The 25079-nt window shown below is 43.4% G+C and overlaps 1 protein-coding gene and 1 long non-coding RNA gene across 5 annotated transcripts in view; both read right to left on the reverse strand.

Annotated features, from left to right (window-relative positions):
- Positions 1-6643, reverse strand: part of VRK1 (VRK serine/threonine kinase 1) — a 176606-nt gene extending 169963 nt beyond the window's left edge. For 2 of the 4 annotated variants that reach the window (XM_032179728.2, XM_032179729.2), the window contains exon 1: positions 6557-6643. The gene's annotated coding sequence lies outside the window, so the exon portion shown is untranslated. Of the gene's footprint in view, positions 1-6035; positions 6151-6209; positions 6301-6556 lie in introns of those variants that run through there. The other 2 variants (XM_058429574.1, XM_058429575.1) reach the window with 2 other exon arrangements.
- Positions 6644-13749: 7106 nt separating this feature from the next.
- Positions 13750-25079, reverse strand: part of LOC116485162 (uncharacterized) — a 47318-nt gene continuing 35988 nt past the window's right edge. The window contains exon 4 of the long non-coding RNA XR_004252798.2: positions 13750-13991. This is a non-coding gene — a long non-coding RNA (uncharacterized LOC116485162). The remainder of the gene's footprint in view (positions 13992-25079) is intronic.

Below are 25079 nucleotides of genomic sequence, written 5' to 3' on the forward strand. Positions count from 1 at the left end.
CACTGTAAGAGAATGAAAACACAAGCCAGAGACTGAGAGAATATATTTACAAATCATATATTTGGCAAAGGATTTTGTATACACAACATATAAAGAATGCTCTAAAATCAGTAAGAAAACAAACCAATCACAAAACGGGTAAAAGGCTTGAACAGACAAATTACCAAAAAAAATATGAATGGCAAATAAGCACATGAAATCATCAGCCATTAGGATGCAAATTAAAGCCATAATAAGATACCAGTGCACACAAAAAATATCACCAATACCAAATGGTAGTGAGGATGTGGAGAAACTGTATCTCTCAAATACAGCAGCCCTCCCCTTCATCTGTGAGGGACACATTCCAAAGCCCTCAGTGGATACCTTAAATGGTGGAGAGTATGGAGAGTATCAAACCCTACCTAAATACGTTTTTTCCTATACATACATTAGATAGACATACTTACGATGAAGTTTAATCTATAAATTAGAGCCAGTTAAGAGATTAACAACAATACTAAGATAGAGTAACAATATGCCAGCAGCCAGACACGGTGGCTCAGTCCTGCAGTCCCAGCACTTTGGGAGGCCGAGGCAGGCGGATCACCTGAAGTCAGGAGTTCGAGACCAGCCTGGCCAACATGGTGAAACCCTGTCTCTACTTAAAATGCAAAAATTTGCCAGGTGTGGCGGCAGGCACCTGTGATCCCAGCTACTAGGGAGGCTGAGGCAAGATAATCGCTTGACCCTGGGAGGCGGAGGTTGCAGTGAGCTGAGATCACACCATTGCACTCCAGCCTGGGGGACAAGATAGAGACTTGTCTCAAAAAAAAAAAAAAAAAAAAAAAAAAAAATGCCAGCATCACTAGTCTTGCACTTGGGGTCATTACTAAGTACAATAAGGGATTCTCAAACATAAGCACCAAGATTCCAGTCAATCTGATAGCCAAGACTGACTAGCTGGTGGGTAGTGTATACAGTGTGGATATGCTGGACAAAGGGATGATTCACACCCCCTGGGACAGAATAAGAGGGCTCAAGATTTCATCACTATATGACCCAACAGTTGCACTTCTAGATATTTATTCTAGAACAATTAAAACTTACAGTCACACAACAACCTGTACATTAATGTTCATAGCAGCTTTACCTGCAATCACCAAAAACCAGAAACAACCCACATGGCCTTCCATGGGTCAATGGTTAAATGTGATACAGCCATAAAATGGACAAGCACTGTGTAATTATCAAAAGCAGGAAAGTGACACTAATACAATATTCATCATTGAACTACTTATTGAAATGTCAGCTTTTACATTCTTTTGTGTGTCTAATTCTAGGACATTGTGTCATGTGTACAGATTCACGTAACCATCACCACAAACAAGACACTGAACTGTTCTATCATCTCAAAGAAAGTCAGCCCTAACCCCAGCAAAACGGTCTGTTCTCCATTTCTATAATTTTGTCATTTTGAGAATGCTATATAAATGGAATCATACAACCTCTGAGACTGTCTTTTTTCACTCAATACAATGCCCTTAAACGCCATCCAAGTGGCTGCATGCACCAACACTTTGTTTCTTTTTTTGATGATGGTGTTCTACCGCAAGACTATCACATTTTGTTTAACCATTCACCCACTGAAGGACATGTGAGTTGTTTCTGGTTTTTAGCTATTACAAACAAGGCTGCTACGAACATTCATGTGCAGGTTTTTTTGTGAACGTAAGTTTTTATTTCTCTAGGATAAAGGCTCAGGAGTGCAACTACTGGATTGTGTGTCAAATGTATGTTTAACTTTCCGAGAAATTGTCAAACTAATTTCCAGAGTGGTTATATCATTTTACATTCCTACCAGCAACATATGAAAGATAAATTTTAGAGTCAGCATTTCTAAAGTATTTTCTGCAAGTCTGAAAAAACAAGATTAAACTTCTTAAATGTTATAATCTGAACTTATTTTTTAAAAATGAATTTTAAACTCTTTTCCTCATTCCCAAATAACAGATTACCTCTAAGAAAAAAATGTATACAGCTGACCCTTGAAGAACATGAGTGTGAACTGTGCAGGTCCACTTATACACAGATTTTCTTCTGCCTCTGCCACTCCAAGACAGCAAGACCAACCTCTCCTCTAGTTCCTCCTCCTGAGCCTACTCAACACCAAGACAATGAGGATGAAGACCTTTGATGGTCCACTTCCGCTTCATGAATAAATAAATATATTTTCTCTTTCTTAGGGTTTTCTTAATAACATTTTCTTTTCTCTAGCTTATTGTATTGTAAGAATATAACATATACTACATATAACATACAAATATGTGTTAATCAATTGTTTATGCTATTGGTAAGGCTTCTGGTCAACAGGCTATGAGTGGTTAAGCTTTTGAGGAGTCAAAGCTTATACATGGATTTTCAACTGCGTGGGGGTCAGCACTCCCAACCCCTGAGTTGTTCAAGGGTACACTGTAATTACATATAATCTCTATGTTGATAGCTGTTGCCAAATTACATAGTAAACTGCAATAAGATGTGAAAAAAGCAACTCTAAAGACTACAGTAGAAATAGTAAAAGTTTCTCTCCCTATGTCTTCCAGACACAATCTATAACTTAAGGTCTAACAGTTCTTTCTAACACTTAATATTGTGAAACACAATCACAATGCATTAATACTTAGTGTCATCAAATGATGACTTTTCTTTAGCTGTCACTTGATAAAAACAATCTAAGAAAAGCAATTAACCTGAAATAAAGCTGTGGTTATCTTAGCTATGTCTAACTTCATGGGTTGTTTAATTTTAGACATAAATGCCAATTAGATAATGCAATCTCTTTTGGATTCTTAAAGCAAGTATCTAAGTCTAGAGCAGACATATCTGCCGACACACAAACAGCCAGACAGACAGTCCTCAAAAAGAAAAGAAAATAAATACGCAGAAAGAAATTATAAGGTCCCTGAAACAGTGGAATGGGGCTGCTTGTGTTCCTAATGACTTTCAGTTCTCATGTTTAGTCCCCTGCAGGACCAACTATATTGCTCCTGATACTGAGATCCACACGACACGTGTCCTTCCATTATCAGTATGATATTTGCTTTAAAAGTACATGACAGAACATTCCCAAATCTCAAATTACCTTGCAATTTAATTATTACTTCATCTAGTATATCTTCCCATTTAATGAATAAGACTTACCAATAAACATCTTAGTATACACATTTAATATTCATCTTAAATATTTGCCAGTGTGAAGAGTATCTACCTTAATTTTCAAATCCTAGAGCACTGGTTCCCATCCTATGGGTGAGAGACCCATAGAGAGACAGGAGTAACTGCAAAGAATCATCAAAATCCATATACTTACCTAAAGACTAAATAAATGTGATTCACACAACATATATGTTTCCAAGCTGACAAAGATACTGTGGCTAATAAAATTCTTAATAAATTTCCTGAAAAATGTTGGTAAAAGTAGAGCAGTTTCTTCTCATTAGTATTTATTGATGAATACTAAAAATCTAACTCCTAACATGGGAGAAGGGCTATCGCTCGTACCTCTCTAGATTTTCTAGAGAGCTTTTCTTTTTTAAAGTGTTGCCCATATGTCACTCAGAACAAGAGGAGTAGGATGTGCTTGAATTTGAGTGCAAAGATTTAAGACAACATTAGGAGAGATGGAGCAGGAGTAATTGGGAAAGTGCATGAAATTACTTCAAAATAGCAACTTCAGGATGCTGGGTGCTTAAATATCATTCAAGCACTAAAGGGAAAAAATTCAAAGGACACAGCCCTCTGCATCTTTATAATGGCAAGTAGAAATATATTCACAGGAATTTTGATCAAAAGAGCCAAACTTATCCTAGAGTAAAAATACATCTTGGTTACAACACCTACCAAAATGTTTTATTAGGGTTCTATCACCCTTTTAAATTAATCTTGTACCTTTATTAAACATTTTCTACATTTTAACATTAATAGTGCAGTTTTTCAAATGTGCCCTACACATTTATTGGATTATTCTGTGCTGGATGCTAGATAAAGTCAAAAAAAAAAAAAAAAGACGTACATTAATTTAAAACAAAGAAAACTTGCTTCAGCAAAACACTACAATAGCAAGAATAGACTTTGCACCTAGCACAATTCCTTGCAAATAGGGGGCACGTGATCTCTGCTGAATAAATGAGTCCATTTCTTCTTACTCCGAAAAATAACCCTGGCAAGCATGTAAAATATCCTACTAGTCTGAAAAATATTCTCCAGTCCTATTCAGCTACCAATCCATTCTCAGAACCCATCAAGAGCAATTTTCATGAAAGCCTCACTCACACGCACAAAGAGGCAGCATTTAATTCCCATTAGGCTCACTGCCTGATCTATGGAGATATAAGCATTTGCACATTTGCATAAATTCAGGAGACATCCTTCATTTGATATAAGGTAAATCTTAAAGCTTCGCTTCATTTCCAAATAAGTTTTATTTTTCAAATCAAAAATATTTTTAAAGTTTTATTTTTCAAATCATAATCCTAATCATAGTACATTATATCTTATTAGGGATGCTTTTAAGAAAAAAAAAATATAGCTGTCAAAATTAAAATCTTGTTTTTTCATTTCTAGACATCTGGGACATTTCACTTATATATTTATTATTATTTCACATTAGTTCTCAAAGTTAAAAAAAAGCTGGCCTATTTCCTTTAAGAAATTTAATTTTAGCGTCTGTCAACATTTTGAATGCATTACTGTTATTTTTAAAATATACACTTGCATACTGGAATAAAACTTAGCATAAGCTTTCCATATAACCATTTCCTGGGCACTTACTAACTTACTATATGCCAGGCTCTATGCTTAACACATTACTCCATTATCTCATTTGTTTAACAAATATCCTCTCATAATTTTTGCAGCACTGAGCATAACAAGAAGACATTGCACTATAAAACTGGTATTTGTACTGGATACCAGAACTAAATTGACAGTAACGCCTAACACAAGTTTATTGTTATTAAATTCAAGTTGTGTTACTGTATTAACACAGAATCTGATCAGCAATGTTGAGATGTAGAGAATACCATCTGTGGTAGCATCAACAGAGAAAGCTATTATTAAGTGACTACTTAAGTTACATTCCCTTCTATAGGTAACAGATGAACATAATCTTGTCTACCCAGAAATTTAATTCCAATCACTACATGCCATTTTGAAGAACATACACGTAACCTACATAAAATGACTATATAAAGAACCCTTGCTTCCTTCTGAAAATGCTTCAAAATTCTAGATTAAATTCTCCCCCAAAGTATCATGCTCAGCATGTCATAAAGAAAGGTGCCCTTATTGTGAACTCTTGAAAATAAACGCTGCCCTACATTTTTTTTTACTCTTTTCAATTTCAGTCTCAACAGATGGGCAATTCCAGTTTAAAAAAAAAGAAGAAGAAGAAAAACACACACACAATAATTAATGAAGTTCTTCAACAGTTCCCTAAAACCAACATCCTCCCAATAGCAAATTGTATTTCCAAGTTGTTCCAAGAAAGGGACACAAGAAGGGGAAGGGAAGAGTCTATACAAAGGAAAACAAAAACGAGTGACTTGAAAGAAAGGACATCAGAAAAATGGGTGGCCTCAATAGGAACCTATAGTGTCTGACTCTGTTGCTGTCTGTCGAATTTAATTCTACCACCTAAGAGTTTTGAGACGAGAACCACAATACTATTTCGGTGGTAGGAAAAACTACGCGTGGCCCCTGAATGGAGCTGCAACAGTAAAGGATGCCACCCTGCCAGGTAAGGACAGAACTGAGGAGAAACTGTCAAACGGGTATGAAAGTCCCTTGCAAAACCCACAAGCGGCTCTAACTGCCTTGCACCAGACAGACCCTCAAGTACAAGATCACGGGGCCTCCCCGCGACGTGACACGGAAATAACGGGCGGCCTCGCGGTCCCCAGGCCTGGCTGCTATCCTCAGGGGTCAGCCTCCCTCTCCCCTCTCAGGTCTCAAGTCAAAGGTCACATCCTCTGAGATGCCCTGCCGGATCACCTAACCTAAAGAGCCTCGCCCCCATTTCTCTAGCCCGCAATTGCCTGTCCCGTTTCTAAGAAAGCGTTTCCATATCCGCAAAACATCGCAGCTGCGTGTGTTGCTTCCCTTCTAGAGAGTGAGCTCCGCGGGGCAGGGGCCTCGCCTGCGCTGTTCACCCAGAGCCCCGCCTGACAGACCCGGCTTCCCGGCGAGGCCCGAGGCGGCGTTTGCGAGCTCGGCCGCGACACCACGCGCGTCCAGAACGTGGAGCTCAGATGGGGGCCGGCCTGGCCAGTCCAGGCATCCCCGGGGGCGCCTGCGGGGCCTGAACGAGACAAGGAAGGAGCGGACGCCCGCGGAGGCGGAAGCCACGAGGCGGAGCGCGGTCCCGCGGGGCGGCTGGGGCTGAGGGCGACTCCCGCACCCCGGCGGACCCACAGGCCGCCCGGAAGACCTAGTGCCGGCCCCGGCCCCCGGCCGCCCGCCTCCACGCCCCCGGCTCGGCACGCGAGTCCTCGAGCCGTGTCGCCTGCGGCCTCCCTACCCTAAGCCGCAGACCGGTCGCCTTCTGCCCAGTACGAACTTCCCGCCGCTTTCGCCGACTCGCAACTCGGCAGCTGCGCCGGCCTCTTCTCACCCTGCAGTATGGAGCCTTCCCATTGGCTCGGAGGCGACGAGGATGGGCGGGACGAGCGGGAACACGGGGCGCGGGGCGGAGGCTACGCTAGCCCCGCGCCTCCCCCGGGAATGCCGGGAGCTGTGGTCCAGCGCTCCCAAGGCATCCTGGGAGTTGGAGTCTCTTAGCGGCAAAGGGAGATCCCCCTCCTTCTGCTCCCTAGCCTTCTAGGAAATATGGTTTACAGCCTTGTTCGTAGTAGCTTGATTTATTAAGTGGGTTGGCAGAGAGTTGGGTGTAAAATAAGTTTCCTGTTCCTGTTAGGATTAAATGAAATAATCTATAGGCAGTACTTTAAACTTAGTTGGTGCTCAATAAATAGCAGATAGTATTAGTATTATTCTGCCCACTCATTGATATGTGTCTAAATCCTACCTGTTTTTCGAAGCCTATTTCAAAGCCTATCTCAATGTCTACCTAATCCTCTGCAGTGTTTCATCTGTAATCAACGTATGCCACAGTTTGCATTGTGTTTATTATTTATTTTTATTTATTTATTTTTTTGAGACGGAGTCTCGCTCTGTCGCCCAGGCTGGAGTGCAGTGGCACAGTCTCGGCTCACTGCCAGCTCCGCCTCCCGGGTTCACGCCATTCTCCTGCCTCAGCCTCCCGAGTAGATGAGACTACAGGCACTCGCCACCACGCCCGGCTAACTTTTTTCTGTTTTTAGTAGAGACGGGGTTTCACCGTGTTAGCCAGGATGGTCTCGATCTCCTGAAATTGTGATCCGCCCGCCTTGGCCTCCCAAAGTGCTGGGATTACAGGCGTGAGCCACCGCGCCCGGCCGCGTTGTGTTTATTATAATCAGCTAAGTCTCCATCATCCATGAGACTGAGAGCTTATTGGGCACTGGGTCATTGTTCTAGGTCAAAATCACTGAAGTCACAGGCAGAGGGAGATTAACAATGAAGCCGATGAAGCGTAAGCTTCAGGACCTCACTTGCACATGTCCCTCAATGAGTTTACGTAGCTTTGGGGGTTTTTTATTTGTCGATTTTACTTTTCTTTTTCTTTTTCTTTTTTTTTTTTTTTTAAGATATAGTCTCACTTTGTCACCTAGGCTGCAATGCATTGGCGCGATCTCGGTTCACTGCAGCCACGACCTCCTGGGCTCAAGCAATCCTCCCACCTCAACCCCCTGAGTAGCTGGGATTACAGGCACAGGCCACCACTCCTGGCTAATTTTTGTATTTTTTGTAGAGACAGGGTTCGACCATGTTGCCCAGGCTGGTCTTGAACTCCTGAGCTCAAGCAATCCACCCCGCCTCGGCCTCCCAAAGTGCTAGAATTACAGGCGTGAGCCACCACACCCAGCTGATTTTTCTTAAAGTAGATCCCCCAAAATTATGTGAGCTTCAGTCCCTACAAAACCTGGAATCACTCTGTCCATTAGACAGGGCAATATAGTGCCTGATGTCTTACATTTTCCCCTCCAGATGCTCTCATCTGCTCCAAATACTTCTCCTGCCTGCCCTCTGCCCCAGGAGGCTGACCTCTACAAATTACTTCGTGCTCCCTGTGCTCCCCGGCTTTGGAGTGTGCCCAGTGGAGAACCCCACAGAAGATTGGAGGAAAAAGAAAGGTTGGTTAGAGTAGGTTAAACCCCTGGATCCTTACTGGCAGGATCACCTCCAGTTGGCAGATCCCTCAGCTGAAGGTCACTTCTCCCTGGCCCTCCCTCCACTTTGCGGTAATAGCCCTTCCCTTTGTGCCTCAGGTCTTTTTTTTTTTTCTTTTTTTTTTTTTTTTTTTTTTTTGAGACGGAGTCTCGCTCTGTCACCCAGGCTGGAGTGCAGTGGCGCAATCTCGGCTCACTGCAAGCTCCGCCTCCCGAGTTCACGCCATTCTCCTGCCTCAGCCTCTCCGAGTAGCTGGGACTACAGGCGCCCGCCACCACGCCCGGCTAATTTTTTGTATTTTTAGTAGAGACGGGGTTTCACCGTGGTCTCGATCTCCTGACCTCGTGATCCGCCCGCCTCGGCCTCCCAAAGTGCTGGGATTACAAGCGTGAGCCACCGCGCCCGGCCTGTGCCTCAGGTCTGGAAGTGATAACGTCACGGCTGCTGCTGACCCACAAGTTACTGCTCCCTCCCTCGTGGTTCCTACCCCCATTGTAAATAGTCTCATTGCAAATAACCTTCCTCAAATTATCCTATTTCGAATTATGTCATCTGCTTCCTGTTGAGACCCTAACAGAACATGGGCAAGGTGAGCACTCACTAAAATTTGTCAGCAAAAAAGTCTCAAGATTCACACATCTCATGGGTGTGGAATCCCCCAGCAAGACTCTGTGGCCAGAATCCACAGAGAGAAAGACACACACACCCACACCCACCCACTCCCACACCCACACACACCCACACACACATATGCTAAGAAAACTTGGAACAGGACTTATCCGTCACAGTGTGACCATGTTCCCCTAACCTCACAATAGACATATGAAGAAATGTCCCTGTTTCCACACTGGGTTGACAATTGGCTGACCTTAAAGCACAATTAAATCAGCAACAGTGTAAGGTGAGAATGGAATGTATTTATTCTGGAGCTCTCGGCCCTGGCACCCTTGGTCTGATGGCTCACTGTTAAACACTCCTTAAGTGCAGCCCTGCTCCAAGGCAGTTGCCAGCACCTACAACATCATCCACACATGCTGAGATGTCTTCCCAGTGCAGAGCATGGCAGGACACCAGTCCAAGCTGCTGTCACAGAGACAACACGTCTGAAATGTTATAGATGGGGATACAACTCTCGAAGCTAGGAGACCCTCGACACGTTTTTGTGAGTTGATAGCTTGGTATCAAGATCAGGGTCATACATAAGATTGACCAGTGAGGACTTGCTGTTGATGGGCTTTAGAAATTAAGAACTGATGGCTCACACCTGTAATCCCAGCACTTTGGGAGGCCGAGGCTGGCAGATCACGAGGTCAGGAGTTTGAGACCAGCCTGGCCAACATAGTGAAACCCCGTCTCTACTAAAGATACAAAAAATTAGCTGGGTGTGGTGGCGGGCACCTGTAATCCCAGCTACTCAGGAGGCTGAGGCGGGACAATCGCTTGAACCCAGGAGGCGGAGGTTGCAGTGAGCCGAGATCATGCCACTGCACTCCAGCCTGGCGACAGAGTGAGACTCCGTCTCAAAAAAAAAAAAAAAAAAAGAAAAAGAAAAAGAAAAAAAGAAGAAGAAATTAAGAATTGAACTAGGTAGGAAAGGTTCATAAAAATAATCCTGCCATATATTCAAAATATCTATACAGTCCAAACAAATGTTTACAGAGCACTTACTGTGAGCCAGGGATTGAGCCAAATTCCAGGGATTCTGGTTTAATGTTTAAGGAGGCCCTACTATGTGTCAGGCACTGTGATTTTTCACACATATTATTTCCCCAATTCTTAGAGGGGAAAAAATCTCAAAGAATTTAGACAATGATTCTTGGTCCCCTGAATCTACTTCCAAATGTTCTTTTTACTGCCCCTTTATGCCCAGCCTCAATACATGAGGACAATTCTTACAAAGAAATAATTTTAGCACAGTGGTGGAGACTTGTACAGAATGCTATCATAGCCTAGTACTGAGATTCCTGGTTAAGGGGTCATCATGGATGAAGCAGGGTGACTTAGTGAATAAAAATTTTCCAGCTTCCCTGTAAAAGCAAACCAACCAAAAATTGATACATGGGATCTGTATTGACTTGCTGCATAGTCAGACTCCAGAGTTCCTTTTTTTTTTTTTTTTCCATCTATGGGAGCCCTAATACAAAGGTATAGAGAAATAAAAATAATCCAGGCACTTTGGGTAAGTGTGAGGAGGTTGGTGTTGGCTCCAGCGTGGCAGAAACTCAATCTATAAACTTCAAACAAACGCCATAGTCATTAGGAAGCAACACTGTCCTGGCGGGCTGCCCAGGAGCACTGATTCAACCCATGAGTCAGTTTATGCATCCTTGTCCTTGTTGTTTTCATCTGTAGAATGGAAACAATCATTCTGGGCCAACCAGCTCTCTGCCACCCCAGGCTGATGGGAAGCAGATGAGGTAATGTTTGAGAAGGGCTTTGATCTATCCAGAACAAAGTCGCTAGGGTGTCCTTACTCAGTGTAAGTGGCCTAAGAAAAGCCCAAGAAAATATTACTTCCTGGGAGAAAGGAAAGGAAAGAGGAGTGAGGGGCAGAATGTGATCAGGGTCTTCTGAGTACCCTGACCCTGGTTTGTACTCCCCCCACCTGCTCTTGATGCTTTATCTCATCCCAAGTGCCCAGAACCCTTATTTCCCTTTTAGCAAGGACTTTGGAGGATCTACCATGTGTCAGGCAGAGTGTCTGATATGGATTGGATGTGTCCCCACCCAAATCTCATCTTGAATTATAGTTCCCATAATCCCCACATGTCATGGGTAGGAGTGAGTTCTCAAGAGATCTGATCGTTTTATAAGGGGCTTCCCCCCCTCACTCATACTTCTCCTTGATGCCACCCTGTGAAGAAGGTGTGTTTGCTTCCCCTTTTGCCATGACTGTGAGTTTCCTGAGGCCTCTGCAGCCATTCTGAACTGTGAGTCAATTAAACATCCTTCCTTTATAAATTACCCAGTCTCAGGTATGATTTTATTAGCAGCGTGAGAGCAGACTAATATAGTCCTTAACACATTTATAATACAGTGGGAAAACCAGATACGTCCACTAATTCTAGTAACTATGATGTTTATGAGAACCTATTACATGCTGGGAAAACCATCTTATGTAACCTTGTGAGGTGGGTGATATGACCCCAGTGTCCAGATGAAGAGACAAAGCCTCAGTGAAATGAACTGATTTGCTCAAGGTCACACTGCTAGTGGCAATAGAGCTGCCTGACTTCGAATCCATCCTGATATCAATCACAGCTGTTGACACAGGAAAGGGTAATGAGGCAAGAGCTAACTGGAGGTACACAGACTCCACAGCAAGAATGCAGGAAGGAGAGTAAATCGTTCTACCAGGCCTCACAGAGGAGCCTGAGAAGGTAGAGAAGGCAGCATGAACCCAGCTACTCTGCTGAACTAATATGGTTCCTCCCACAATGGTTGAGATAGGTTTTTTTAGATATTATGACACAATAATAGATTATTGTAATTATTCTGAGGTCAGAAGTGGATGAAAGAAGTTTTAAAAGCCTAGAAAATGTTTCCTTCTTTTCTTCCTCCTGATAATGACCTCAGTGGTGGTGATGATGATGACAATGATGATGATGACAGTGACGATGGCAGCTTCCATTTATTGAGTTTGAAGCATTTGCCAGGAACTGCACTAATACTTTATAAACACCATTTCCAGAAATCTTCACAATATTTTAGGAGATTGGTTACTTTATCCCCGGTATAGAGATAAGGATATTGGAGCTCAGAGAAGGTAAGTCACTTGCTGAAGGTCACACAGCTAGTAAATGATGTAGTTAGGCCTTAAGCCAAAGTTTCGACTGACTCAGAAGACCAAATGCTTAACCACTCTACTGGGCAGTTCACCAAACACTCACCATTTCATATGCTTATATCTTCTGAGCTGGTTTTCAAAATGCCATGACTATTTTATCTTCCTGAAATCCTGAGGGATTAATAATAGAGGGAAATTTAATGTGTGGGCCTCCCAGAATGACTGAATTGTTTCCCAGTGCCCTGGTGAAATTCTCTGGGCTGAGGATGATGTAAGCTGCCTGCAGGTGGGTTGCTTTCTGCCTTCTTGTTGGGAGGTGTGCTCGATATGATCTGTCGACACTCAGCATCCATTTCTACTACCTTATTCTGTACCTTCCTACTGCACAGGCTGCAAAACTAAAAATTGCACTTCCCAGAAACCCTAGTACTTGGGGCTCTGGATGCAAAAAGTTCCACCAGTTAAAGTCCTCAAGGAAGATTTGGAGGGCAGGGTGAGGTGGCAACATGGTCATGGTGTTGTCTTGGAATTTTTCCAGAGCTGTGTTCCACTGCCTTGTCCCTAATGTCATGACTGTCAGAAGACACTCATGTGTTGGTTTGGTAGCAGTATCAGCTTCCTGATATAGTTGTGAGTTTATGTAGTAAAGATATGGATCTTGCCCAAAGACAGGTCTGGCCTTCATTCTCTGCAATTGGAAGCCCTTGGAATATCATGCTTGATAGAAGTGTCTTTGTTTGCCTGGGGGCCTTGGGTCATCAGATAGTCTAAATATAATTTAGGGTGGGGGCTGGTCACACCAGATGGTCTTAGGATGCTGGTTGCTCATGCCAGAAACACCAGCAATGCAATTTAGGGTGAGTGCTTTGGGTCACACTGTATCAGTGTGGTCCATAGGGACCAGAGACTGAGATCAGCCATATGGACAACCATACCTTCGTGACAGAGCCCCAGTAAAAACTCTGGACACCAAGGCTTGCATGTGCCTCCCTGGTCCACAGCACTCCATGTGTATTTTCACAAAGTGATACTGGGAAGAAACTCCATCCTAACTCCATGAAAAGAAGACCATGCAACTGTGAATTTGGAACCCTCTCTAGCCTCTGCTTCTTCTCTTGGCTGATTTTAACCTGTAACCTTTCCCTGTAATAAACCATACCCATGAGTATTACAGCTTTTATGAGTTCTAGGAATCTTTCTAGAAAATTATCCAAATTGAAGAAGGTTTAGGGAGCCCCTCAAATTTTGCAATTAATTTCAGAAGCGAGGGAAGTCTTACGGGCTATGTTCTCTCCAACTGTACAGTTGGCTAACACTCTTGCAGGGTTCTTAAACTCTCTAGCCCCAGTGGCAGCCACCTCATTCTTCCCCTTTAGATTGTTGCAGAACTAGTGGTGCCCCTGACAAGGCAGTTCTGCAGTGCTTGAGCTAGTGCTTTTTAATCCCTATGTTAAATCTCTTTGTGCTTTAAACATCTAGCAGGTTAACAGGTTAACAGGACACAGTTAACTGTATCCCCTGTTAAACATTGACTAATACAGAAGAGAAGAGAGACACCAATAAATGCAATCTATCATCAATTCTAAGATGCACACTTTTCCTACTTGAATACCTCTGAAATCTGGATGTATCTTTCAATCAATGCCAATTATAATTGGCAGTGTTTTTTTCTTTATTAATAATACATAAAATAATGGGGCATCTAACACTTGATGGAGTCTTAGATTTGCTGAAATTCTAGGATACCTGGTGTTTGCTTCATCAGAAAGTCTCTCCAGATCATTTCTCCTCTTCATTTTACTTCTCACATTGCACACTGGATACAATGCCCCCAAACCCAAGGGTGTGGACTTCCTCCTTTCTTTCACTTTACACTCTTTGAAAGTGAAGACAAATACTGTTAGAGAAAGACAGAAGCAATGTGTTAATGCAACAGGACATGGGTTTCGTGATTGAGAGAGGGCTGAATCTGAAACCTTCCTCTACCACTTAATTGCTATGTGACCTTGTATAAATTATTAATCTTGCTGAGCCTCGTTTTCATCTATAAATGGCAGTGGCTGTTGGGATTAAATGAGATAGCCTCTATACAATTCTTGGCCCTAGTAGGCACTCAGTAAAGGCTTTCCCTACCCCTTCTTCTCATCCTTCTCTTATTGCTCTCCTTCTGAACATCATGAGGTCTGCCTCTCACATCACTCCATGTCCCAGAGCCAAGCTGCAAGCAGCTGTTATCATTTATTGTCCGTGGCTAGACATAGACTCAAGTCAAATATACATACATGTTCATATCCAGTCGCCAACTTGCAAACTGGGAAAGGAAGGAGAGAGTTTTGTCAAAAACAAAAGCAAATTGTTGCTTTTATTTTTGCAACCATCCAACTCTTGTCGTGTTTTGATTTCAGGGCTGCTCCAAGATTCTGGGACAAAAGGCACTATATATAAGCATTATTATGAGACTGAAAGGGGGCTCTGAGCAAAACAAAATCCTTTTATTACACAGAATTGGAAAGACTCGTTGCCAAATATAGTTACTGCATGGAAAATGCGTTTTTCCTTTTTTCCCCACGTCATCACCATTGCCACCCCTGTGCTGTAGCTAAACCCACACCCTATCAATTAGTCTATCTACAAATATTTTAAATAATAATGACTAACGTCGTTTGGCAGTTACATGTGCCAAGCATGGTCCTAAGTACTTTATATCTTGTATCTCATTCGGTCTTCCCAGCAGCTCTTCCCAGAGGTAGGTATCATTATTAGCACATTTGACAGGTGAGGAAATTAAGCCTTGGAGAAGTTAGGCAACTTGCTCAAAGTCATATAGCTAAAAAGAGGCAGAGTCAGGATTTGAATGCAGCTGTATGATGTCAATGATTATGTTCTTCCTCTATGTCAAAGGGAATATGGGATTGCACAGCAAAGATGGGTACACGTCCCTGATCCTCAGAAATCTGTCATCTGATTATCAAGATAAATGTCAAGTGACTGGCACACTAGTAGCTGTCCCAGCAGTTGAGGTGTCACAGAAATCTTAGTGAGCCAGGCTTTTCGAGAAGACGGAGTTCAGAGGCTATACTGTGTTTACATGAATTACCGTGTCCCCCTCCCTGCTCCCCGACCAATTTCTCTGACCTCGTGGTTTCCTCCTAGTTCAGGCAACAAGGGCTTTCCAGCCCCATGCCTCAAAGAATGCCACAAGAAAGGGAACAAAGATGATGGCAATTCTTGGCTTCCAAATTTTAAAACACAATCTTGAAACTCATGGCAGAAGCAATGTATTTCAGAGAAGATTGCCAGAGTTTCAGAAATGTAGGCTTTGGAGTGTCAAATGTCAAGGCCTTGGTGGAAAGGCCAGAGCACAACAGAAGTTTCAGAAGACCTTTTTCTAGTGCAGTGGATATGTTTCCTAGAATGAGGAAAAGAGAGAAGAAGGAAGGGAGAAAGAGTGTCATTGCCAAGGTGTCTTTGAAAAGGACCCTCTCTGTAGCTTGCCCCAAGACCAAATCCCAGACAGTGGAGGAGATAGAATCTCACATGGGATGCATTTGATGGGTCTCAGAGCATCAGGTCTCACCTGTGTCCTGGACTCTCTCCCTCAGGCACTGGTTCGGTGGTGTTACAGGCTAAACCCCATCCCCTCTCATTCCCGTGCTGAAGTCCTAACCCTAAAACGTCAGAATGTGACTGCATTTGGAGACAGGGCCTATAAAGAGGTGATCACTTAAAAACGAGGTCATTGGGGTGGGCCTTCATCTAATCTCACTAGTGTCCTTATACAAAGAAGAATTTTAGACCCAGAGACATGCAGAGGGAAGACTCTGAAGACACAAGGAGAAGACGGCCATCCACACGCTGTGAGAGGCCTTAGGAGATACCAACTCTACTATTGCCTTGATCTTGGACTGTGAGAACGAAGTAAACTGTGAGAAAATAAGCTTCTCTTGTTCAAGTCACTCATTGTCTGGTATTTTGTTATGACTGCCCTAGCGGACTAACACATGACCTTAGAGCTGCAGAGCTGCGCCACTCTGACCTGGGCCAATCCCCACACCCCAGAGGCTGGCTCCCCCTCCCCTTCCTGAGGTCTGGGCTGTGGCTCCAGGCCCAGTGCTCCATCTATATCTTGCACCAGCATCTTGCAGCCACCTATGTGTGAGCCCCATCAGGAGTCCTTTCTTCTGTCACTCAGATTAGAGGGAAACTTCTAAGAGGCCAAAGCGTGAATCGAGAGAGAGGGAGAGAGAGAGAGATGTTGATGCAACTACCTTTAAATGTTAAATAGATTGATAGAACTCCTAGGAACATAGCAGAATGGCACAGGAATGAAACTGTGTCTCACATTGAATTCCTAAAAAGAAAAAATATTAAATAATAAAGAAAAAAATTCCACATTGAATTCCTAATAAGAAAATAATAATAATAATAATAATAATAATAAAGGAATTGTGTTGCACTCCTATTATGGGAGGCCTGCGGACAATGCTGAGTTGTTTAACCTTCACTATCAACTCTGAAAGACAGGTATGATTACCACGACCTAACAGTTGAGAAATAGGATCTTTAGCTGTGGTTATGGCTAGTTAGTGACAGTGGGGTTTTATAGCCGAGGCTCTCTGACTCCAAAGCCATGATAACTCCACACTGCCTACTAAAATTAGATAAGTGGGCATTTTCCTCTGTCTTTCTGCACAAATGTCTCTAGCTAATACTTCAAGAGAGAGAATGAATAATCAGCAAGTTCATAAATTATACTCACTTCAAGCAAACAAGCCAATTGTTGTTTGTCTCTCACAGGTGTGGCTTGATTGCTGACCATTAGCGGCCATTAATAAAAGAAACCAGGCTACCACAAACAAGTATGTTTCAATTTCCCAGGACTTGCATTTCACACCAGGGAGCTGAGCTCAGCCAATATTTTCATAAGCTAACACCTGCAAAAGAGACAGAAAGCATGATCTAACTGAAGTATCATTTATCTTTGGGAATTAAAATATAAACCAAAGGATAAATTGTGAACTTGATCATTCTTTCCCCTCACTGTCATTGGTCTCAGCTTAACACAGAGATAAGCCTCAGGTGTTTTGCAAATCTGTTAAGCAGCTTTAAGAGGAGTCAGGACATATTGCAGGGACTTTGGGCGCCTCCGTTGGTTTAATCTGATGTTTATTCATTTACCATTCAACAAATAAAGACTGAGCACCTAGTGTGTCCCAAGCACAGTGCTAGGCTCTCAGGATAGGAATGCACAAGAAAAGATTGCTGTCCTCAACTGGCCACACTCTAAGAGGGCAGATGGACACAAACTTACGGTGATAGGACAAGGGGGCGGTGGCATTATGAGGTGGAATTTCTGCTCCCACCAGCCAGTTTTCATGAGGAAAGTTCGATTCCACACCCCAGGAGATGTACTCCTGGAAAGAAATTGTAGCCTCTCTCCCACTCACTCCTCCTGAGTAAAGAGAAGTGACTTGCCAGATTAGTAAGACTTGGAGAAAGCATCCAACATGAGGCTGAGTTCCCCTGACCCACCCACTCTCTCACTGTCTCTCTTTATCTGCTTGCCTGCCCCTGCCTCCAAGGTGTAAGAAAGCTTGGGTCAGGCCCAAGACCTGCCTTCCTAACTAGATCTGAAAGGACAAATCCCTCTCTAGAGGCTCACAGGTGTGGGGCAGGGACTCCTTGCATTTGGCTGTGAATGGCTGGCCTCAGCAGAGTCGCCCCAAAATTTAGATCTGGAGCCAAAGTCTAAGGAAGCTCAATTGGCCACAGGTGAACCCATATTCTCCAATCAAGTTTTACGTATAATAAGGCTAGCATTTTGAATATCATCTGTGTGATTCTATGCCTATACTTCCATTTATTTCCAAACTCAGAGGGAAAGAAAGCATGTTATTTAATCACCAGTAGTTATGACCGTGGTGAGAGGGAGGAAATGCATGAGCAAAGAGGAGAAATAGCCAACCCAGTGGAGGGAAGGGGCTGGTGGGGAAGGCTGGACCCTTGATTGAGGTTCTGAAAAAGGAGTAGATATGACTCAAGCAAATAGGGATGGGAAGGGCATTCCTGGCAGGGAGAAGGGCATATGCAAAGGCATGGAAATATGAAAGAGGCTCAGTGCATTTGAGAAATTGCTACCCTCATCTCTTACTCTCCAGGGACAGCACCTGCTTAGCTCCAGCCTCTCTCTTTGGGTGGATCTCTGTCTTCACTTCCTCATCTCCAGCCATACGTTAACCCTCTCTAATGCAGCATCTACCTCCTTCACACCACCAAAAGCATCTTTGCTAAGGCCACCCACGACCACGTGACACTAATTACAATTACCATTGTTCAGTTTGTATCTCACCAGGGCTCTTTCAACATTCACCACAATTGACCATTCTCTTCTTCTTCAAGTACATTCTTCTCTTGGCTTCTATAACACTGATTTGCCCTGATTTCTGTTTTTGTCTATGAAAACTCCTTATGCTAACATTTCTTCTTTGGCTCCAGTTTCTAAGTCTTCAAGGCCCTTTTCTCTATCTTTATGTTAGAATTTTTTAAAGGATGGAATCTTCTTCTATTGCCCAGGCTGGTCTTGAACTCCTAGGCTCAAGTGATCCTCCTGCCTCTGCCTCCCAAATAACTGAGATGACAGGTGTCAGCCACTGCACCCAGCTTATGTTTGGATCTTTATGTTCAAATCTACATGGATATCAGGGGGTGGAGATGAAAACTTGGGAATTATTAACATCTAGTTGCCTGCTGGAGATGGGAATGGATCATTCATGAGGATGGATGGGCTACCCTAAAAAGTGAGTGTAGATTAAAAAAAAATCATGCTGGATGCAGTGGCTCACGCCTGTAATCCCAGCACTTTGGGAGGCTGAGGAGGTTGGATCATGAGGTCAGGAATTACAGACCAGCCTGGCCAACAGGGTGAAACCCCGTCTCTACTAAAGATACAAAAAATTAGCCAAGCATGGTGGCACGAGCCTGTAATCCCAGCTACTCGGGAGGCCAAGGCAAGAGAATAGCTTGAACCAGGAGGCAGAGGTTGCAGTGAGCTGAGATCTCGCCATTGCACTCCAGCCTGGGCGACAGGGTGAGACTCCATCTCAAAAAGAAAAAAAAAAGAGGAAAACCACAGTTTTATTACCCTGAGGAGTCAGAGGATGGGGTTCTGAACTGCTAGAGCAATTGGAAACTGAGGGAAGGCAGACGTCCCAGAATGGGGGTAGCCACGAGAGGCAGCCCTAAAACCCCCATATATACACCCCTGAAATCACAGGCTGATTAGTGAATTGCACATGCATGAGCAAGATTTCAAGGAGCCCAAGGGGGAAACAATAATTGGAAGGCTAGAAGAACAGTGCACAGATTTCAGCAACTGCCCACTGTGGGGGAGACCAAGGTTGGGGTTTGAGTCCTGCCAAGTTAGAGGAGCTTAATAAACATTTCAGGCTGTCCATCGAAACCCTGCAAAAAGACCATGACTGAAGATGAAAGGCTATGTCCAAGTTCTAAGGAACTAAGAAACAGCGATGCGATGAGGTCAAGTAGTTGTTATAGGCACATAGTTAATGAGTTTAGGGCTAGGATTCAAACCCACCTGGTCGGGCTTGTCGAAGTTGTCAGAATCAAAATGAAGTCACTGATATTAAGGAAATCCTAACAAAGACAGCTGGGGAAGGCCATAAAGAGAAGTTCCTCATGCTTGTATGTCTTTGACTAAAAGCTATCACGAAAGACTGCAAAAACCACAATCTTGCGCAAAGGCCATCGCGGAAAAAATCCTTCTGCAAGGACATCTTCCCAGCAATTGCCTGTCTAACCTCAGACTGGCATCGCCCTTGTTATTGATCTTTGTAGCCAAGGATAATTATTTCCAAACAATTGTGTAATCCTCATTTTTCTTCTTTAAAAACCTTTGTCTTCCTTTACCTTCCTGCGTATGCACATAGTTTACCAGAGCATGCATTTCCCCATTCCAATGCTCTGTTCCCAGATAAACTGCTTTTCTTTTAGCAAGCCTCCCTCTGGTTGTGATTTGGGATGACAGACCCTATAGCCCATGCCCTTGCCACTGCCCTCCACTGCCTCTCTCTCTGTGCCCTGCGTTTTTCCTTTAAAGCACCCATCACCAAATTCAATATCCAAATGCAATTGCATATTCGGTGGTTTGTCTTCTGCACTAGGCGAAGATTCCTGGGCAGAGAGCTTACCTAGCCCCTGGCACACCCACTAAATATTTGTTGAATGAATAAATGAATTATTTGGTATGGCTGATTTACCAATGCCTGAGCGTGTATAATGTATTAATATCTCTAGCAAAAATATATCATTGAAAACGCATCCATGCCATATGATTTCACCCCCTTGTGATCCTGGAGTGAATTAAATCACCAATAATCACTCTCGTTTATAGCTGGGTTTATTTGTACATATCTGTTACTGACTATTTTTAAGCGTGATCAGGAATTCCTAAGTGTAGTATGAATGGCTCGGTATTTTGATTAATCAGCTCAGTAGGGAAAATTTCTATGGGTAATCAGACTGAACATAAAGATAGGGCACATGCTGAGAGTGAATGAAGGGAGGGAAAAGAGGGAGAGAGAAGGACAGAGGTAAGAATTCTTTTGTAGCCAGAAAAGCAGTTTGAGTCAGTGCCACTGAACGTGGAAAGTTTCTTTCTTTCTTTTTTGTTTTTTTAGATGGCGTTTCGCTCTTGTTGCCCAGGCTGGAGTGCAATGGCACGATCTTGGCTCACTGCAACCGCCACCTCCCAGGTTCAAGCAATTTTCCTGCCTCAGCTTCCCAGGTAGCTGGGACTACAGGCATGCACCACCATGCCCGGCTGATTGTTTTTATTTTTAGTAGAGATGAGGTTTCACCATGTTGGCCAGGCTGGTCTCGAGCTCCTGACCTCAGGTGATCCACCCACCTTGGCCTCCCAAAGTGCTGGGATTACAGGCATGAGCCACCGCACCGGGCCATCAAAGTTTCTGTTTCATTGTGTGTTAGGCTGGCAGCTGTATTAATTTCCTGGGGCTGCTGCAACAAATGACCACCAACGTGGAGACCTATAACAGAAGTGCATGGTTCTGGAGGCCAAAGTCCTAAAGCAAGGTGCCCGCAGAGTTGTGCTGCCTCCGAAGGCTCTAGGAGAGAATCCTTCCATGCCTCTTGCAGCTGCTGGTGGCTCCTGGCTTTCCTTGGCTACTGCCTGCATCTCTCCAGTCCCCATCCCTGTCTGCACGTGGCCTTCTCCCCTGTATGTCTCAGATCTCTCTTTCATTCCTCTCTTAATTAAACCAATCAGTGGATTTAGGGCCTGCTCTGAATCCAGGATGATCTCATCTCCACATCCTTAAATTAAAGACTTTGTTTCCAAATAAGATCACGTTCACAGGTACCCAGAGTTAGAACTTGGATGTACCCTTTTGGGAGACACAATTCAACCCACTGCAGCAGATGTTGCTGCGTAATTCCCTTTAACGGAGGTAAAGAGTGGAGACTAAATTGAAGGAATAAAAAAATGATACGGATAAAACTAAACAGATATAAAAAGAGAATAGAAAAATATAAGAGGTTATAAAAGATTTATGGAAACCTTGTGTGGTCAAAGCTTACTGAGATTGGATAAATTTGTTTATAAGGTTTTATTAAAATTAGGTTTAGTATGAACACACAAACACATGTAAAATTTGGTTTTCTCTTTTGAAAAAGATGTTTGTGTAGTATTAATAGGAAGCAAAAACTGTAGTAGTAAAGAAATGATGTTTCACCTTCTTTGAGTTATCTTGTGTATGCATATTATTAACAGGTGCTCCAAAATTATATGATTCCTAAAATGTTGATATGTCTTGGTATATTTTATGTCATAATTATGACTATTTGGTTAAATTTTTGTAGAAAATAACCAAAAAAAAAAAAAGAGTGGAGACTGCTCTGACAGTCAACTTCCCCCGCCCCCAGGTGTCGCTGGCACTGGGCATGTCTCCACAGCTACATGTTCTCTCCAAATTGGAGCCTGCTCTGGCCCAAGCCCAGTACTGGGTATCGTTTTATCCTCACAAGTACTCTGCAAGGTCCGCACTTTTCAGAGAAGGAAATACATACTCAGAGAGGTTAAATCAGCTGCTCAGGGTCACATACATGGAGGTGCAATGTTTGAATTCAGGTGCATCTTCTCCAAAGCCAGGGATATGGTCATCCCACACTGCCTGAAACACTTCTATTAAAGAGCCACTGTATTCTCAAAACTCATTTGTTAAAATACAGACACTTCCTGAGAGAGGTTACCCAAGGCTTGCTAGAAACCCAGATTGTGGAAGACAATATTAGATCATCTTCTTCTAGAACCTGAGAAATCCCAGGGGCACGCACTTAGGGAGAGACACTAAGATGGAGCTTTGGTATGAAGATAAACTCACACGTTGAGAAACTGATGCCCAGAGAGGTTAAGTGACTGGAGCAGGAGTACATAGCAAATCAGAAATCAGACCTGGGAATCCTGATTCCGCATCAGAAAACTTGGAAGGCATTGGTCAACTGAAAGATCCTAAACTGGCTGTGTTGAAGGATTGCTATCAATGAAATCAAGTTTAAACAGCAAAGTCCCAGCCAGATTCCCCACGGTCAGCCCTTTCCGGGAGGCCTCCATAACCGAACAGTTCAGATAGGAGAGTTTTAGCATGGAATGAGTGTTAGAGACCTGAACTCAGTAGTTTGAGTAGCCACTTCTCCCCTCTGAGCGGCAGTTTCCTCAACTTTGAGCAAAAACGTGGATTTAATAATCTCAAAAATGCCTCTAGCACTAAATATGTATTATTCAGAAGCTCCTAGAGCTTGGGCAAGTCTCACTGCCAACTAGAGCTAATTCAAACCCCAAATAGACATCGGTTGTTTCCATTGCCTGACACCGTTTCCCCCTTCCTCTATTACCTGCACTTCACCATTCCAGTGGGGGAACCATCATCTATAACTTTCACCTTGCAGTTGAAAAGACCTGACCACTTCTGCTCTGTAGTGAACATGTGACTTAGGCCTAACCATTCAGAGCAGTTTGTACCCTGAAGATTGTGATTGGTTCAGGAATAGACATCCATCCAATCTGAGCCAATGAGATTCAGTCCAGAGGCTTTTGTTGAAAATATTGGGAGAAAGAAGTTCTCTGTCTGCTGGCATCGCCAAGCAGTGAGAATCCCACTATGTGAGCCAGGGAGGTCAGTGTGAAGGGGAGCTTGAGTATGGTAAACCGGGTCCTGGTAACACTGACATTGTTGGAGCGTCTAGATGCAACCTTGCCTGAGCTCCAAACACTCATGCTCCAAACACTCTTGCCCAAGCTCTAGTTTTAGTTACATGAACCAGTGATTATATTCCTATTTTTTCTTTTTTTGCTTAAGCCACTTTAAGTTATCACTTGCAACTAAAAGTTTCCTGATTGATACCAAAAAATCCTCATTTTAAGGATGAGAAAATGGAAACCCAGAATGAAAAAGTAGCTTTTCCATAAAATCTGACAGCAGAAGGCAACTTGAAGCCCGTCAAGTCCAATTCCCACTATTTACAGATAAAGAAACTGGTGTCCAGAGATGAGAAGTGGCTTGTTATGTGTATACAACACACACATACACACACACTCACATCGCAGTGTGAGTTGTCTTATTACAATACTGAGAAACTCTGTTTATCATCAAACATTTCATATACCTCCTATTACACGTGAGAGAATTATTATCTAGCCTGGTGCCGTGAAATGCTTTTTCCCATAATGGAATTTTACTCTGGAAGTGTATTGTGGTATTAAAAGGTTCCACTTTATAATGTTGAGGGTTCAATCTGTGATCTAAAAGGCACTTAAATGCTTTGAACAAGAAGCATAAAAAGCTTTTATTGCAAAAGCCTTGCTAGATCTACCAATTTTGCCATTGATCCTTTTCCCCTGAAGACTGCTCTTGGAAGCAGCTGTAGCAGAAGCAAATCCCATGGCGGGGTTGGGTCTCCTGCGGGTTAGTAAGACACATTTCAGAGGGCTGTGCTTTCTGCGTGCCCATATGCAGATACCAAAACATTCTGGATGGGCTGCAACAAAATGCTTTAAGCACATCACTCCAAGCAAAGACATTTGAACCATCCAGAAAGGCCATGAAGTTTGAGTTTAACTCCCCGCATTAATCTCAGTGTGTTTCCTCCATTAGGTCACTGCATTGTAAAATAGGTTCAATAATACTAGTATCCAGGCCGGGCATGGTGGCTCATGCTTGTAATCCCAGCACTGTGGGAGGCTGAGGTGGGGGCGGATCACTTGAGGCCAGGAGTTCTAGACCAGGCAAGCCAATATGGCGAAACCCCATCTCGACTAAAAAGAAAATACAAAAATCAGCTGGGTGTGGTGGCATATGCCTGTGGTCCCAGCTACTTGGGAGGCTGAGGCCCCATTCTCTGCCTCACCTCCAATACTGGACTACAGGCCCTCCACCTCACCCGGCTAATTTTTGTATTTTATAGAGACGGGGTTTCACCGATCTCCTGACCTCGTGATCCGCCCGCCTCGGCCTCCCAAAGTGCTGGGATTACAGGCGTGAGCCACCGCGCCCGGCCCAGTCAGTTACAGTTTCTAAGAAACCTGATCCATATCGGTGCCTGGTGAATGCAGTTTCCCTGTTCCTGGTTGGTGTGCTTCCTTCAGAACTGAGGGATTCAGATCCCACAGAGAACAGTGATGTAGTGGAAAAAAAGCCCACACTTAGAGTAGGGAGACCCCTGACATCCTAGCTTTACCCTGGGCAGTTCATTCACTTCTCTAAGCCTCCATTTCCTCATTATAAAGGGGCATTTTAATATGTCACAGAACTGTCATTGTCACTCATGTTGTGTATGGACCGATATGGCTGCCTCCAACCTCAATTCCACATGACCTTTCAGCTCAGTTGCGTGCCATGGAAGAGGGAATATGATCAGCACTTCCTAGTCATTGACTCACCCTTTATCAATA

This window comes from Hylobates moloch, unplaced genomic scaffold (assembly GCF_009828535.3).
Source record: "Hylobates moloch isolate HMO894 unplaced genomic scaffold, HMol_V3 SCAFFOLD_16, whole genome shotgun sequence".
In the NCBI taxonomy this organism is placed as follows: Eukaryota; Metazoa; Chordata; class Mammalia; order Primates; family Hylobatidae; genus Hylobates; species Hylobates moloch.